We start from the raw sequence: 16,196 nt of genomic DNA, 5'->3' as shown, positions 1-16,196 counted from the left end.
TCTTCTCTCTTTCTCACTCACTCACTCCCTCCCTCTACCACCGTCAGGGCGTTTCTGTCCTCTACTGCGCGCATGTAGCCTACAAGGCAACTGAATGGGCGGCGTTTAGACTGAGAGTGATTCACAATTCAATTACATTCTTGCCCTCTGTCTCTGGGAGAATACAGACACATTATCTCTGCGCGTTACAGGAGACAACGCATGGACTGTTCCCTTCACATTTGAACGGTAGTAGGTACTCCTTTAGACACATAGATGGTTGAGAATCCTTTGAGTGTTTGTGTTGCTTTCCAAGTTGTCTGGATTGGTTTTGTGAGTTGAAAAACCTGCAATTATGGAACTTTCAGATTTATTTAATAAAGGTTTGACTTAAAGAATGCCCACAATATTATGGCTGAATAACTGCCCTTTATTTTTGTTTGCTTAGATAAATCAGTATTTCATCATTGCTTTTAAGGTAGTCTAAACAGAAAAAGGTGACACTAAGAGTATTTGACAAGTATAGCTTGAGGGGCAGCAGTACATACAGAGCGTCATGGGCCAAGGGAACCGTCTGTGTCCAATTGCATAAGTCCAAGCGTCCCTATAACTTGTAACCAGCCCTCATAAACACCCCAGAGTATTTCCTGTTCACCTTGTACTGATCAATAAAATACAAGCTTGGGTTTTAACAGAACTACTCACTCGGATCTGTGAAAAAGGATGACGCCTTTGAACAAAATGCTCAGGATCAAATATGCCCTTCGGTGCATGGGGAAAAGGAGGACAGCAGAAACACATCTAAAAGTAACCACCAAAGTAAACAAAAATATGTCTAGTTAAGTGGGTCGATACCCCCATGTAGCACCACAGACACATTTCATTTGAAAGGAAAGGTTAGGGTGACTCTGACCTGTTTCCTACTCTAATAAGGGGCGATAAGAACATCATGTTTGTATGTGCGTTTGCAAGAAAGACATGGAATTCATATCAAGGGAGAGGAAGTGGACTAGTAAGGCCCCACTTGAAACAACCAGTAGCAAATTACCTACCATGGCAACAGATTGTCACTGCAATTCACCATGCAAGTCAGTGTGCTGTTTGTGGAACGTACCAATGTTGGCAACAACCTCCCAGGCACTATTACTGGAGGAAATATGGCAACTGGCAGGATTAACAGAACATTAATTTGTTCAAAACATTGCTGTGCTATAAATCACACAGTAGGCTTGGTTCCATCCAACAAATCTATCCTTAATCATTCTCGATAATCTCCCCAAATCTGCTCAATCTATATGTCCACAAAAGAAACCTTGTTAGCCAAGTCAATATGGTGCATTCTAATATGCATGGAATATGATTCTGCTGGTGTATGTCGTTTCAAATGGGACTGAGGAGCCAGGAGTATTGATTATGTATGGATTTTTATATAAGGGATTCTTTACAGTCCCCATTAGCTTCCCCTGAATCAGGTTTCACTTGTCAGATAGTGGCTGCCGTGGCAACGTCTGAGGAGAGGTGCTGCGGGTATTGCGGTCTGCTCCCAGCGAGAGGCCATCGAAGGGGGGTGTAGGCATGCAAGGAGACGGTGGGGGGGGGGGGTATCTCTCGCTTCACCTCAGTCACTCTCTCACCTTCACTCCATCTCTCTGACTGCGCCTCTTTGTTTTGTCTTAATGAGCTCCTTGTATCTACTCTTAAAAGGACAGCCTGGGTCCTTTTGTGCCTAAGGGCAGCCATTAAAACCTAATTGCGTTGCTGACTAATATCTAGACCGGAGCTTAGTGGGCTTTTCCATGGGGGTGCATGTCATCAAACCAGCCCCACCCCCCTCCACACACACACACCTCTCTTCTTTCTGAGGTGGGTGAGGAGTTAGGGTTAGCAGCCCCCCTCCACCTTTATCATCTTTAATATGCAACACCACTCATAAACAAGCAGCTCCTGTGCGTCTTTGGCTCAATAGTAAAATAATGTTTCTAGTTGGCAAAAACAGCCTTTAAAAAAAAGAAATTGTTTGGCAGAAACTCGAGTAGCTGCATAACCAATCTTGTTTACAGCCCTGTCCCATATGTAAGCCAACATGTGAGCTTGGTTTTCACTGTCTCCAATTTTTCACCTGGCAAATGCTGTTACCATAGCTCTGACAGTTAGCGCTTCATGCGCTGAACCCGTACTCTAGATGTGATGCCATTGCTAACGTTGCCTGAGAGACACATCTGCGATGTCTGACTGCTCATCCCTAATCCACACATGGAACTGGTGCACCTGCTGCTCACAGGGTCAACTGACAGCTAGCTGAGAGGTTAGCGTCGTCGCAAATCATCCAGACGCCTGTAGATTTTTTTGCGTTGACACCTAAAAGGTGTTAGCTGGGGTAAAACCTCCACTGATCTGACATAGAATAAAATATGTGAGGAAAATGTTATTTTCAATTGTGTACTTTTTAGTGTACTGTATGGAAATTTGGGAGAAACTATCTGAGATAAGTTTAAAATCCATGTTAGACAAATCGACTTTTAGCTTTGGTTGAGAGAAATCCTGTACATTTTACCACATGCTAACACTGATGTTCCCTTCTGTAACCCTCTGTCATTTCGATGTTAAGCTTTACAATACGATAATGTAAAAGCAAATGATGTTGGGAAAGCATGTTCTCAATGCAGTGGTACCCTTGGGTCGGCCCTTGTGTGTACGGGAACCACTTTGTTTGATCAGTAACTCTCATACACACACAGACGCACGCTCTTTGTTTCTCCTGTTTAGCGCCTGTTGTCTGGGGATGCCACAGGCTGGATGCAGTCCTGCTGAGATCACAGCATACAGTGGGGAATCCAGCTAGGTGTGTGTGTGTGTGTGCGTTTCTCCACTCCGTCAGCACAGTGTGCGTTTGAGCGTGCAGGGGGTGGTGCTGGGGGCCTCTCCGAACAAAAGCTCTGCTCTTTCTGAACAATTAGCTTCGCTAAAAAGGACATCTCTGCCTCCATTAGCGCCACCACGTGCCCCCCATCACTCCATTGTGCAGATAATTCAATTATCCCCGCCCCCTCGGAGTCTCGTAGCCTCACAGGCCTCCCTCCCTCTTTCCTCCCCTCCTTCCCTCCCTCTCTGCCTCCAGAGCTCACTGATAAAACTCAATCACTCCATCTCCCCCACTACTACAGGAAAGCCCCTACGTCTTTGTGACTAGACGACATCCCTTAATTCTTCTTAATTTAACTCATTTAGAGTCAGTGGAGTGAAAAAATGATGGATCCTTTGGGGAACTTGAAAGATTTTTGAAGTTTGAAGAAAAAAAGAAAATAAATAATTAAATATTCTACAATTAAGTGTTTTCTATGGGTTGGTAAAATGCTTGTGTCAACACAAGAGTTCCAAGACAGTACCATTCCTTCCTCAACACAAAGGAGGTGTACCCTGAGACCTGCCCAAGTGCCACTTTTGGATGAGCTGGCCGTACTTGCAGTCCCACCAAATGTGATGTCGCTGCAGACCTAGTACATTGTAACCAATGTTCCACAATGATTGTCTTACTCCCATGCCTTCTTTAGAGTTCCTCCTGGATTTTTTTCAAAATCATGTTTTTAAGTTTGGTTTTTAATCTTTTACGTCAAATAACTGCATATTTCCATAATTCTGTAAAAACAAATTAAAAAAACATTACTGTTTTCTATTTCAAAGAAAGTCTAGGTGTATATATACTAGTATAGTGATGAAAAATTGATGATTTATTATTGAAGGTGCCACTTTATTGCTGCAGATGATGAGATTTGTCATATTTTTTCTGGGTTGTAAGTATTTATATGTTTATATGTAGCACCTTGCATGGTAGCTCTGCCACTGTTGGTGTGTGAGTGTGAATGGGTGAATGAGAGGCACTGACAAGCGCTTTGAGTGCCGCATAGGTAGAAAAGCGCCATATAAATGGAGTCCATTTTCTAAAATGTCCTGTACTGCATGACGTCTTTGGTTAGTCACACAAAACCGTAAAGTGGTTCCACCCAGAACTGATCTGTCAATGGAATAATATGCAATACGTAAACTGCCTGACTGTAAACCAAGTGACTGTGCAACCTAGAGACTCCCTGTGACATCTCTGCTACAACCGCTCTGACGTCACCAAAAACGGGTCACGGCTCGGCGGACCGGGCATGGGGGGGGTGTCTCTTTCTCTCTTTCTGTCTCTCCTTTTTCCGTCCTCCCCTCCTCTTGTTTTGTTTTATTGTCGTGGGGGGAAGTGTGCTCAGGCCTGATTAGCATCGCTGTTTCCTCCTTTCCCATAACCTCCAGACCCCCGCAGGCCGCCTGTTTACTTTTAGAAATAAAAAATGGGCCTGCGCCCGTGAGGACGTGCCCCTCATCAGAGGCGAAACCCCTCCCCTCCCTCGACACAGACCCACCGCCCACCCCAACCCTGGGCCAGTGACCCCCCCCCCCCCGAATCCCCTCATTCCTTTTCCTCCCTCACTGCCCAGCTGTCAAATCACATCAAATAAAACACAGTCCAGTGGTCCCTGAGTGCCATATCACAGCTGTGCGCGTGTGTGTTTGTGTGTGTACGTGCAAATACATGAAATACAAATGTACAGTGAGCTCATGGGTGCCTAAGACTGGATGTGTGTGTGTGTGTATGTATGGTTGAAGTGTGTGTGAGTGAGCTTTTTTACTGAATGGGAGGATATAGTCATACAATATGGGCTGGGTGCGAACTTAATGAATGAAAGATGATGTGCTCTAGTGTGTATTTGTGTGTGAGAAAAATGTGTGTATTTCTTGCGCGCACTTGTCTGCGAGGACATGTGAGTGTACACAACTTGTCAGGATTGGCGCACACACGCGTGTGCAGTGGATCTCTTAAGTAGGCGTTTGTGACGGAGCTCAGCAGGGTGAGAGTGGCCAGGGTGCTGGAGAGAGGAGCGGGGTTCCTGTAAACACAGCAGTGGCATGGCAGATGTCAGGAAGCGGTGTGTGTGACAGTGAGCTCAAGGCCAGACGTGCGATGGCCTCTTGAACATACAACTTCCCTGCATCTGCTTCCATGAATCTGACGGTGCACACACTTTACATTGAAAACACACTCAATAGGTTTCCCCGACAGACCGCTTGTGTTGAATTTAAACTAGACTCGGATTGTGTGTTATTTACTGCTTCCGTGATTTAAATGGGATTTGCAAAGGATCAAGGTTTTCATTCTCAATGTCATTTGCTAAGTGCACCTGTGCCTGTATTAACAACATTAAATCCTTCCTGAGGCAAGATAGGTCTAGTTTGTAGGATATTAGAGGATATTAAAAAAACACAAAAAGCTTTCTTATAGGCCGTTTACATTTGAAGTTCTATGTGGGTAGGCACCAACAAAATTGGTGGCCATTTTCCATAAGGCCATCTGGGCAATCTGTTGAGGTAGCCCAGTCAATCTGTGTTTAATTGCACTCGCTCTCTGAAAACGAAAATAAATATACCAAAGAAAACATCCATCGGCAGAAATATGGCATTGATTAATTGTGTGATAGGACTTGGGCTGTAAAATATGAAAAGCCAGCTCACGTCATGTACAGTAAACGTGTTCTAAGCCAAGGTGCAGAAAAGACAACATCAGCAAAACGAGCCTCAACATACACACAGGGAAAGAGCATGTGGCATTAGTACGATGTAGGCTACCGAAAAGGACCACAGGCCTCTTTTCAAATTCATTGAGGTTGACCTCAAACAGCAGTAGCATGCGAAATAAAGGAGGTCAACATGTCTCACTTTGAGAAGCCAAACATGTCCCACCAACGGTTCCAGGGTGTGGAGACTATCACTGACAGTGTCAGGAGTTACTGCTCTGGTTTTGAGGTTAGTGGAGCCCTTCGTCTCAGTTCACTGGCTGCTCTACACCTTCGGTGGCAGCACAGATATGCAGATGAAACTCCTTCGGGTAGCAAAATGACTCTAATGGTGTGTACAGGCGGTTGCAAAAAGGCCGTTGAATGTCAGACATGCTAGAGCAAGAGAGAGAGAGCAAGAAAGAGAGAGCGAGAGAGCAAGAAAGAAAGAAAGAAAGAAAGAAAGAAAGAAAGAAAGAAAGAAAGAAAGAAAGAAAGAAAGAGAAAGAAAGAAAGAGCAAAGAAGAAGGAAGGGGGGGGGGAGGTCAACCCCCGGACATTCTTTTTCACTTGGACAATATTTATTTCAATGGTTTAACACAAGCACCACCAGAGGAGACTCAGAGAGGAGTGTGTCTCCGGCAACAAACATCAGAAAATCCTATCAAATCCTCGAGCCCAGAATGCACTGATGCGTCTCCTGAGACACAGAGGCTTGGGAAAAAGACGGCTGCCCTTTGGCCAGTGCCGTGCCCCCTGCATCCAGCCGGGGGGGGGGGGGGGGGGGTGCAAGTGGAAGGGGCGGGGGAGTTGTTGGTGACGGAGGGAAGCCGGTGCCCCGAGCGCCCCTGACCCCCACCTCCCACCTCCCACCCAAGCCCTCTTCCGTGGCATGTGTCCCAGTACCCCCCCCCTCCACCCTCCCTTCCTATCTTGGCATAAATCACACTCAGAGAGGAGGCCACAGTCCAGCAGTCGCAAACGCACTGGAAGGAATGTTCCCGTTTTTAAATAAACTGCCAAAAAACTTAAGAAGGAAGAGTTTTGAGGGGTCGAAAATATCTGGGGCATGAAGCCAACCCCCCCCGGGGAGAAGAAGAGGAGGATGAGGAGGAAGAGGCATCTGGTAAAGGCATTGCCCCCGGGGTCAACCTCACCAATCTCCCCAGAGAGCCGGAGACCCACAGGGGGTAGGCCTCAGGGCTCACACTGCAGCGAGTGTGTGTGTGCATGCGTGTGTGTTCAAACCCATGTGCCTGAATGAAGAGAGACTGGTTCCAAACGCAGGGGTAAACTGTGTGTGTGTGTCGATGTACGCAGCCACAAGTGTGGATGTGTGGGCCTGTGTGTGTGACTCACAGTTCACTTGTCCATTCCCTTCCACACAAAGTCCTTTGTTTGCATCGAACACTTCATCCACAATGAACAATCTCCCCCCCAATCTGAGTTCCGTTTCTGGAAACAGTACGTATGTGAGACCTACTCCAGACTTCTGCAGAGGCAGATTATCCTAAGGTACACAGCAAACGTATTGTGCTGCATACACGTTCTGTACAAACAAGCACACACTTGAAAAGGCCACCATGTAACTAGATAGGCTCCCATTCAAATATTTTGACATACATATGTTTTTGTTGGCTCCATTGATGTGGGACAACTGGTTACAACCTTCCAGTTGTGTAGGGTAAAAGATTAGGCCGTTGTACAATATAGCATGTTGACAGTTAAGCATCTATAAACCACGTAATCAAGTATCCTCCCCAAAACATTGTTGCCATAGCAAAACCAGGGCTTACCTGTGTGGCAGAGGTCATGTCCGTTGGGTACCTCCTGCAGGGGCACGTCCTGGGGGTAGAGGTGCAGGGAGGGGTAGTGCTGCTGGGGGTGGACCACCCCAGGGTGTTGGGTCTGGGAGCCGACCACCAGGCCTCCACTCTGCCTCTGTGGAGGTACAATACATAGTTGACCAGGTTTGGTTCAAAGAAGCGACATAGGTCAAAGTTATAACCTTTAACCATGTTTGATACTCAGACATAGGTAGGATATACAGTACATTTGAGGTTGGATTATTATTTGTCAAGCACTGTAAAAGGTTTTGTTATTTATTCATTTGAAGCCCTAAAAATGCCCTTTCACCTAAGAGGTCTTAGTGCTGCTGTGTTGCTGTTTTTGTTCTACGGTTCCCATAAAAGATAAAACGGAGTCTAAATTTGAACTCTTTTGGTTTATCTTTGCCTCAGTGTTTTATCCTGTTTATCACCACAAGGTTTGCATAAAAGATTGGACGTCTAGAATGAATAAGTGAGCGGGATATGATTTTATTTGTAGATGAAAGCGATAACATGCAGCCCATCAGCAATACTATTCTGAGAAGTATTTCCAAACTCCCCCGTTCCATCTCATGTCACTTTCACCAAAACCATCTAACCATCATAATTCAGTTAGGGTATTCACTTTCTAACCTGATTGATATTGTGTGCCGTTTCAAAATAAGCATGGATTATTGGGTGTGCAACCTTTGTTCTCTCACATATATATTTTTTATTTTATTTTTTTTATTATTATTTTCCCACCCCTAAGGATCTCTTGATATTGAGATTATGTCTTGGTCCCGATTAAGTTGCTTGTATTTTTATTTACGTTCCGTTGCACGGTTTAGGAGCTTACAATGTTTTTGTTAAAAAAATTCCCTTGTGTGGCAGAAGAGAGCTCAGTGCTAGCCTAATGTCACAACGTCATACATTTAAGTAATTCAAGACTTGCATGTACAGTAAGTAATGTCACATTAAATAATGTATTTAAACTCAAACTTGTGTGGTGCGTCGCTGTATTCAATGCCACATCCTAAACTTTGTCAATCTGTTTGTGAAAACGGCTAACATTCCCTGCACTAACACTAGTTAGCTTGCCATAGGCATTTCTCATATGGACAGATGAGGTGAAATTGTGTCTTGTGTCTTTTAATCCGTTCGATCTCATAATCCATTTCCATATAGTTGAAACGTAGGGCTATATATACGAATGTGTGGACTCAAATATACATAAAGAAACGCTTTTCATTTCCGGCGCATCCAAACAATCCTCTTAGTGAAGTTTGGCTAGCAACAGCAGCAGTGACTGACCTTACAGTGACAGGTTATCACCTTATGTTTTGACAACCCAGTCATTTGGAGCAGATAAACATGTGAAAACATGCAGGGCTAACAGTAGACTATTTCATTATACACTCTTATTATTTTAGAAGTGTAAATGAGCAGCAACAAATGTCTACTTTTTAATCTATGTAATCGTCATACATAATAAGTATGCATGCTTATTTTAATAACCCAAATATGACTTGTACAATTTAAGTTAAAAAAAACGCACCCATCTGCAACCGACGCAAGCACACCCCACAATTTCCCCAGAAATTGTACCCTCTCTAGTTCACATTGTTCTTTCATTCTTAGACTGTTATCAAACGATTATCGTCATACTTTTAGGAATCTACAACAATGGATGTCCAAATTGGACTGGATAAAGAATGGCCAGTGACTTTATGTTGCACTTCTTTACTTTATATGAAACTGTACAGGGTGACAGTATGCACTCAGTTACCATCACTATTACTATAAAAAAAACTGTGAAATGTATTCAACTTTCAGACTCTGATAACACTCTCACAACATGTCAGAATACCCACTTGACGTTGAGTCAACAACCGGTAGCTGGGAGCACAGAAGCGTTTAGACAGTATCAGGACCAGAGCAGAGTATCTCAGGTCCCTGATCCAACAGTGGCCCCTGTATCCCCCACCATGGACTCCTGTCTACCCTCCCTCCACAACCCCCCCCCCCGGGACCACGCTAGCACGGGGGTGCCAGACTGCCAATCTGATAAGGGCCCCCTGTTAGAGCGTAGCCTGGCTTATCAGCTGCGAGCTCTGCTGTCTGGTAGTATGGAGAGGGAGGGGCTGGGGGAGGGGGGTCTCTTATGGGGTTACGTAGACAGATTATGACGATGCAATCAGTACGCTCTGGTGGTGGTACTGGTGGGGGTTGGAGGGTGGGGCAGAGTGGTAGTCATATGGGATTTGATAAGGCTGTCTCGAGTAAAATAAGATAAACATCCCTAAAGCGTGTGAAGTCGATATATCCCTGTAATCGTTTGTCAAAACTATTGGGAATCAGAACTTTTTAGGCAAATCACACTACCAACTGGTTGGCTGGTGATGTCAAGAACCAATCGCAAGGCTAAAGACGGGTAAATGCGTGACAGCAGCCGGGGAGACTACTACAAAGCCCATCAAACAGTCCCATGTCTGTCGTCCCATTTCACAGGAACACAAATCCACGTGTTTTCAAACATAGCATCAAAAAAAAGGAAAAAAGAAAAAGAATCCTAAAACATCAAACCCTATTTTTCGCTGTTAATTCATGCAGATGCATGGAGGGAAAAAGAGAGATGCCCCCCCCCCCCCCCCCCACCCGCCCCCCCCCCCCCCCCCCCCACCCCCCCCCCCCTCACCTTTGGATCCCGGGCCGGGCCCCGTTAACAGTCATCTCAATTTCAAAGGCGGGCGCGACCACCTGAGCCAATTAGGACGCAGGGCGCTCTGTCTCCCCGTGTTTTGTTCAGGGGCCAGGCTGGGTTCCTATTTGCATGTGACCTCCTCCTATTCCTCTAATGGACCTCCATTCTGCATACAAATGGAGGCATTTCTGCCAGCGCTTCTTAGCCCTGCACCTTTCATGGCTCACCTGACAGGAATCCCAATGTCCCCTCGTTCCTCTGATCTCGCAAGCTTTATTCAGGTTGCCCTTTCATTTGGTGGGGACCAACACTGGGTGTGCTTACAAACATTGGGCGATATAGCCTATCAAGGAACGGGTTAGGTGGATGCTGGGGCTTGAGATAGACTTGGTTACGATTGTGGTTCACACTACACTCTATATCCAGGTCCATTTCTTAGGGCTTACAGCTAGTAGAGTTAGGTGGTTAGGAACATGGAGCGACTGCCTGAGACTACATTCAGGATTGGGGGTTGATTTCGTCCTCTCATCTTTAGCAAAACCTTTACAGGGCCACGTTGTCCTGGCCCAATTCCTCCTTGCACAACCCATAGCTCAGATGTTGGACATTGGTATTACAGGGTACACCAAACTCAACAACTCAACTCAAACCATGACCTGGTGTTACACTGGGCTAAGGGTTTCCAGGGGTGTGTCCTACCCATGCAGACACTCTCCTGCACACGTGTGGTAGGTGGCTAACGTGGGCTTAAACACACACACACACGTGATTTACGGCTCGGGTCTTACCATCGCGCCCAGACGGTCATAGGGGTGAAGGGCTGGGTAGGAGGAAACTGGATCCATGTAGTAACTCATCACGGGGTCTGGAGGAACAGGCCTGCGGAAGGGATCAGCACGCACGCACACACACACACACAAAACAGTCAGGGTGGGGTCCCCTATCAATCACATGCTGTTTACACTTGCTGCATGTGTGAGTGTGCGCGTGTGTGTGTGTAGGTGTGTCTGTCTGGTTTTTGTATGTGATGTATAATCACAGTGGCACCGAGCTCTGTCCAGAGCAACATGAAAAACATGCGTGTCCCAAATAACATAGTTAACATTCCTTTCTTTGTCCAATCACAAGGTTTGGCATTCATCAGATGAATTTCAGCTACCTTTCTGCTGATGATGTGCAATTCATTGTTTAGTAAAGTTTGGAGTGTATTGTCACCCAAGTGTCTTAAGCCATAGTCGTTTTGTGTGTCAAATTTGACCAACATTTAAGAACATTCAAGACTAAGAGAGTAGAAAAAAATCCATTGACTGGCGTCAGAGTGGAAAACTAGTCCCAGCTTCCCTCCCCCTGCCCAAGTCTCTCGTCTCCCTTCCCCTCTCATCTCTCCCTCCCTCCGTCCTTCCTTCCCTCCCACTCACTTCGGGCATCTCTTTATCATTGTTTACTAGCTACAGCATCAACAGAGGGACCAGGAACCCAGCTGTGTGGATTATGTTTATAGGGGAGCGGAGTACGTGGGCAGACACAAGATGTATGCTGACTGGAGGCTACTCCAAATCACATTAAATCCAAACAAGAAACACATCACTTATTCATTTCATAACTAATCAGTATGGTCGATGTCAATGCATAGAAAATATGACTTATCCAACGTAATCCTAGCAGATGTTCAGTAAAGTGGTGCAAAATTGCCTACAGACAAATATGAAATGGATGTGTTTTACTGGAATAGGATGGTGTACCACGCATAGATTAATACATTTTACAAGACCATTTGGTAAAAGTATATGGCCATATCATGCAAAGCCAAAAACAGAATACATTTCTTTCCTCCAATAGCTTCTTCTTTTTTTTTTGGGGGGCTCTCTTGACCATACACACACTTCATGAATGGACCAATGGCCAGCAGATAAACTAAACACAGATCCACGTGATACAAATACTATGCTCAGCTCTAACCTTAAATAACTAAGAATAATCAGTATACGTCAATGTCAATAAGTAAACCGTTCGACTGGAAGTAACACTCATCTCCTAATTTGCCCATCCACATTCCTCGTGGGACGCGCGACTGTAAAGGTACCATTTTAAAGCGACTAATTCTAACGCATTAATACCATGTTTATGCAGCGACTAATGAATTCAATTAGATATGTATACTCTTAAACTGTCTATCAAATAGTCAAATACGACACCGAACTTCCAACTTACCGTTTCAGGTCAGAGAAACTTCCTGCAAATTGACTTCGCTGTGTAGTTGCCTGTGACACTTCAGCGGTAGACTGCACTGATAGTGTACCTGGCTCGCAGCAAGTCCAAAGAGGAAGGAATGAACACATGCTGGTGGTAGTCCCACCCTCCAATAATATTGAGATCCACTCAAAATCCTAGGTGGGATTTTCCACGTTCAATCATTGAATATACAAACACGAGTTCGGGTTTGGGCTTTAGGCATGTCATTTGTAACATTTTATTACTATTAGCCTATCTGAAGCTATTTAAGCAAATTAAGCAGTTGACTTTCCTATATTAACCATACATAGCTATTGTTCAGTTACATTATTCGGATGTGCCAAATAACTGTCTTTTCAACCTTTTATCAGTAATAGATATAATTGAATCATGTCACAAGGGACATTTTTATTTGATTTTGATCTCTTAGTTGGAACTTACGGTAATAACCTCACCTACAGACAAAAACCAAAAGGAAAGGAGTCACTAGAGTGATGAACATCCTGCAGTGCTGGCTTCAAACAATTGTGTTTGCGTGTGTGCTAATGTGTGTTTGGACAGTTTTGTGCCAGTGTGTGTGTGTGTGTGTGTGTGTGTGTGTGTGTGTACAAGCATGTGTGTGTATCATACATCATCCCATCATCAAGGATTCAGGGTCAGATCGAAGGGGTGGTCAGTTTGAACCCGTAGACCAGCAGCCAAATTTTCCCTGAAGGAAGTGTGAGAGTGTGTGTGTCACCGCAGTGTCACCAGCATGCCGTGCCACTAGGATACCCCTGGGCGGCACCTGCTTCCTGAATATGTTTGTCATCCATTTGCCCCCCCAAAGTCCCTGACAAGCCACGTGTGTGTGACACTGATTAGGGTCCTGAAAGAAAACTCGGGCACTCTGGCGCAAAATGAGAAGAGGTGCCATGACATCTATCGGACAACAGTTGTCCGATAACGTGCTGCGATACACAGAATTGATCATATGTTTTGTATTTTTATTCATCCACATAGTATGTATCCATCAGTGAATCTGCAGTTAAACCAGTTCAGTTGTGCGCGCAGGTCGTTTTTTTTTATGATCATCTCAACACTTGCGAGCCATCTGAAACACCTTGTGACTCCGTGGTAATTCCGTGACCCCGGTGCAACATTTGTTTGAATTAGAAAGTGCACGGTTGAAGACCCTGGCAGACGCTCCCCCTCAAAGTAAATCTTGTAGAGGCGGTGTGGAGAGGTGGTGGGGGGGGGGGGGGGGGTTGGAGAGATGGGGGCTTTCAAGCACAAGGTTAGAGACGTGAAGGAGTGCAGGACAGAGACCTGCGTCAAGGGAGGCCCCCCAGGCAAACGTGGAGGGGTGGGGGGGTCATGGCCAGGCTGGGCTTACTCAGGGGCCCCCGTTTGAAGCCGCTGCCTGCCACCCCCCCGACCCCATCGGGGGGGCGCATGGCAACACGTCGTGGAGGGTGGGGTGGGGTGGGGTGGGCGGGGGGGGACAGAAGGAGAGGGTATGACTTATGGCCGCGAGGAGAAAGAGAGGCTCGGACATGCCCCCCCACCGCCCCCATACGATGAGCACAATTGAATAAAAGCGGCCGACGAATGCGATCCAGATCTTCTGCCGTGGCCCCCGCAATGCTGTTTCAATTAGAGGCCCCGGGAGTTCAAAGGCGAGGGCTCGATACACTTCTGCTCCGCATGAAGCACCTCTCATCACTTGGCCTCATGCCTTTCACCTCCCCATTAGGGTGCCACCTTTTTCCGTTCAGATTCTGCCTTTCGGCAGCTCTGTCCGTGCCGACTGCAAACATGCTTTACATTAAACAGATAGTGAATGCCATGCCATCACCCACGGTAAACGCCCTCCCTCACAGGCCTGGCTTGCTTTATGACCCTGTGCACTGTCATATCCTTCAGACCTTTAGTGTCAGCTTGTGCTTTTTCACACATGGGCAGGTTTTATTCTTACTTCAGTCCATTATTGTCCAAATGTACATGTGTTTCTTTAGGTTTCTGTGTCTATGGCTGTGGTGCATTTGCATGCTGTGTACTTCATTTTGTTGTTTGCTTGACGTTAGTTGTCTTCAACTGTAATCGTAGTTCTTCCTCATTGCTTTGATTTCAGCCTAAAGACCCTTTAAAAGCTTAAAGGGATGAGATGTAGTTTACCCAAAATCAAACCTCTCTGACATTTCCATACCTTCAACTGTGCAGTCATGCACTAGAGTTCAAACCGTATACAAGGCTATCTGATGCAAGGATACACATTAGTAGTAGTAGTAGTAGTTGGTAGTATGCAGCATTATAGTGTACTGCAAATAGGCCATACAGTTTGTGTCTGATTTAATTGGAAAGACTTCCCCCCCATACATACATTTTGTGGTGACTGTTTTCTTCTAAACCTGAGGCAATATAAGCACTTAACATCTTGTTTCTACACCTCATGCTCTCCCATCAGTTATCAGCCTCACACAGAACTTATTAGAGGGATGAAATCTCAACCCTGGTCGTTCCTATCTTGAGACATTGAAAACATACCTATATCATCCTATCCACACACACCCCTTCACACACACACACACACATACACACACACACACTCCTCCTCTCCTCAAGATGTCCAGCTGATAGTTGAGCAGGCCCAGACCACATATTCCTTTGTCTCACACGTTCTCATTTTGGATCTTCTAAAGATAGAGTTGACAGGTGATATTAATGGCTTTTTATTAGCTAGGACGGGCCTGATTGCTGGATATTTCATCTGCATTTCTGCTGGAGAGAGGGACAGAGAGGGAGAGCAAGAGAGAAAGCCTATCTGTGAGCCCTTGTTCCCCACCCACTCTTTCGCACAGGAGTTTGCCTCTCTTTGATACCCTGCCCGAATCTTTTTCTCCCAAAGAAACTGCCCTGCAGATGTTGTTGCTGTACGCCCGACTACAAAGAAGGACCTCTTCATGGCTAGAACGTCTATTTTGGGCCTCTGTGTTTCCGAACTGCTGTGCTCGGAGAGGTACAGACCTAATCTCCCGGCAAGGAAACTTGTCTTATTCCTTGCCCAGATATTTTTAGATTAAAGCCCCGATTGTAATGACTGAAGAAAGGAAGTCATGCTTTATAAAAAAAAAAAAAAAAGATCAATATGTAATAGCCGTGCTAGACACGAAAAAATCCATCGGCACAAGGAGAAAGAAAGGGGGAAATTGGGCGAGCAGCCTCACTAAATGCAAGTCATGCAGAGGATTTTTGCATTGATTTGAGTGAGGTCACAGTGAGGTCCAATTGTTTAAAAGTCTCACCCCTAAACAAACAAACAAAACAAATACTCAAACTTTGTTGCTCTATTGACTGTGGACAAAAGCGGTCTTGGGGATGATATTAACTCTTTATATTATCTTTAATTAAGGCACCAATCCCTTTAGTGGGTTGTCTAAACAGCCTTAAATAGGCCCTGTAAGCAGGATAAACATCCCCAGTATTTGATGGTTAAAGAGCGTGCAATATCGCACCAGATGGTTCATGTTGCACAAGCGTTTCATGAGGGATGAACCAGTGGACAGCGATCTTCTGTTTAAGTGTTCCTCTCGATGAGGGCTTTCAGCTCTACAGGATCACATGCTGGGTCTCTGGGTCCGTGCCTAGTTCTCCCTCCCTTACTCCCAGGACGGGTGTGTGTGTATCCTTACTCCCAGCTCAGGACGGGTGTGTGTGTATCCTTACTCCCAACCGAGGACGGTTGTGTGTGTGTGTGTTTCACTTTAGTTTCAATCTAAAGAGCATTGTTCATGATGCTTGACCCTGGTTTGACCAATGGGAGGGGTCCTTGTTCCTTGGCCAAAAATGGCTGTGTTGAAATGTAAGGGGGCTCATGACACTGTCGCAGCTTCATTGGAACATTCG

The sequence above is a fragment of the Osmerus mordax genome, chromosome 11 (assembly GCF_038355195.1).
Source record: "Osmerus mordax isolate fOsmMor3 chromosome 11, fOsmMor3.pri, whole genome shotgun sequence".
Taxonomy (NCBI): domain Eukaryota; kingdom Metazoa; phylum Chordata; class Actinopteri; order Osmeriformes; family Osmeridae; genus Osmerus; species Osmerus mordax.
This window is presented reverse-complemented; position numbering follows the sequence as displayed.